This window comes from Petromyzon marinus, unplaced genomic scaffold (genome assembly GCF_048934315.1).
Source record: "Petromyzon marinus isolate PM22_M1 ecotype Great Lakes invasive population unplaced genomic scaffold, UKy_Petmar_22M1.pri1.0 PM_G_Scaffold_6, whole genome shotgun sequence".
In the NCBI taxonomy this organism is placed as follows: domain Eukaryota; kingdom Metazoa; phylum Chordata; class Hyperoartia; order Petromyzontiformes; family Petromyzontidae; genus Petromyzon; species Petromyzon marinus.
The window spans coordinates 5020001-5022500 of NW_027423013.1; the positions used below are offsets into that span (position 1 = coordinate 5020001).

Here is a 2500-nt window from a genome sequence, read left to right on the forward strand (position 1 = left end):
GGCCTCTTGAGACATTGTCTCCCCCACCAAATGTAACAACGGGGACTTCATCCATACTCGCTCAAGCAGCTGAGCGGCTTACGAATGAGAATTCTGGGACCCTGGAAAAGCCTGCAATGGAGGCAATAAAGGCTTGGCTTAACGGCGAGGGCCAACATGATGCCCTCGTAGAAACTGCCACAGCATTGATGCTTTGTCCGATGAGATTGGTGAAAAACAAAGGCAAACGTTCAAAACCCGAGAACGACATTATTAAACCCAGGATATTACCCACACGATCTTGGATGAAGAAGAGAGCGGAAAAACGAGGAAGCTTCATGAAGCACCAGAAGCTCTTCTTTAAGAACCGCTCTCTTCTTGCGTCCTTAGTCCTGGATGGCACTGAACGTCATGAATGCCGAATCCCGAACGCAGATGTATATCGTTTTTACTGCGAAAAATGGGAGAAGGTGTTGCCATTCAATGGCCTGGGCCAATTTAAGTCATCAGGTGTTGCAAATAACGAATACTTTGAGCCCCTAATTTCGGTGGAGGAAGTTCAGACTGCCATACGGGCCATTAAACCAACGTCAGCAGCTGGGCCAGATGGCCTAACAAGGGCTGCAATCTGTGCTGCCGACCCCGAGGGTCGGACACTGACAGCCCTATTTAATGCATGGATGATTACAGGAATTATTCCCAAAGAGTTGAAAAAGAATAGGACGATTCTTATTCCTAAGGTTATGGACGATGAAAAGCTGAAAGAATTGGGGAACTGGAGACCAATAACGATTGGTTCAATGATTCTGAGATTATTTTCCAGAATAATGACTGCACGTCTTGCTCGTGCTTGTCCCTTAAACCCAAGGCAGCGTGGTTTTATAGCGGCATCTGGCTGCTCTGAAAATCTTAAGGTGCTACAGGACCTTATGAGACACGCTAAGAAATTGCACAGGCCGTTGGCTGTCATGTTCATCGACATAGCGAAAGCTTTTGACTCGGTTTCGCATGCTCATATTTTATGGGTGTTAAGGCACAAGAAAGTAGATGAACACGTGGTGGGCATCATCCAGAACGCCTACGATCGGTGTACGACCTCGTTCAAAAGCAATGGCGAGTCGACTCGAGAAATTAGCATACGTGTTGGTGTCAAACAGGGTGACCCCATGTCACCCCTGCTCTTCAATCTTGCCATGGACCCTTTGATATGCACCCTAGAGTCACACGGAGTTGGGTACTCCATTGATACCGACCACGTGACAGCTCTTGCGTTTGCTGATGATTTGGTGTTGGTGAGCGAATCTTGGGTTGGTATGGCCGCCAATCTAGCGATCTTGGAATCATTTTGTGGGCTATCGGGATTGGAGGTTCAGGCCAGAAAGTGCCAGGGCTTCATGATAAGCCCAACCAAAGATTCATATACGGTGAACAACTGCGACCCATGGACTATCAAAAATAAAGATGTCCATATGATCCAACCTGATGAATCAACGAAATACCTTGGTCTGAAAATTGGCCCTTGGACTGGCACTATACAGCCTGATCTACATTGTCAGCTAAAGACATGGATCTCGAAAATCGATGAGGCGCCTCTGAAGCCAACTCAGAAGGTTGAACTACTCAATGCCTATGCCCTACCCAGATTGTTATATCCTGCAGACCACTCGGACTGCAAGCAATCAACTCTCCGTGGGTTGGACCAAGAGATTAGAAAGGCGGTAAAAGGATGGCTCCACCTTCCCGCTTCAACTTGTGATGGACTGTTATATGCCAGAGCCCGAGACGGAGGCCTTGCCATCTTGAAACTGGAAAAAACAATCCCTTCGGTTCAAGTTAGAAGGCTGCAACGTATAGCAAACTCGTCCGATGCTATCACCCGTAATATTGTGTCCTCGCAGGGTATGGAGGAAGAATACCGTAATTTGTGGGTACGAGCAGGGGGTGACAGTGATGCAATCCCAACATTCGTTCTCAGGGACTCGGTGTCAAAAGAACCTGTATATCCGAGACCCTGCGATTGGAGGGAGCATGAATTTCAGAGATGGTGCGAAAAGCCGGTTCAAGGAAGGGGCATTGTAAACTTTGCGCATGATAGAATCAGTAATGCTTGGTTGAGGCCATGGTGCGGCTTTAAACAATGCTTCTTTATCGCAGCACTACAACTAAGGGCAAATATTTACCCAACAAGAGAAAGCTTGAACAGAGGCAGAGATGGGGCCTTACGTTCCTGCAGGAAATGCTCTGCCAGACTCGAGTCCCTTTCGCACATTCTCGGTCAATGTCCTGCAGTACAGAAAGCAAGAATTGCGCGACATAACAAGATCAGTAACATTCTGGCAGACGAAGTGGCTAGATTGGGCTGGTCTGTATACAAAGAGCCACGGTTCATATCCGAGACGGGAGAGATGAGAAAGCCTGACCTCGTGTTTGCAAAAGATGAGGAGGCGGTTGTGATCGATGTCACCGTCCGTTTTGAGCTTTCAAAGAATACCTTGTCAGATGCTGCCTCGCACAAAGTTTC

The 2500-nt window shown here is 47.6% G+C and overlaps 1 pseudogene; it reads left to right on the top strand.

Annotated features, from left to right (window-relative positions):
- LOC142919095 (28S ribosomal RNA) overlaps nucleotides 1–2500 on the top strand; it is a 10063-nt pseudogene that overhangs the window by 3750 nt on the left and 3813 nt on the right.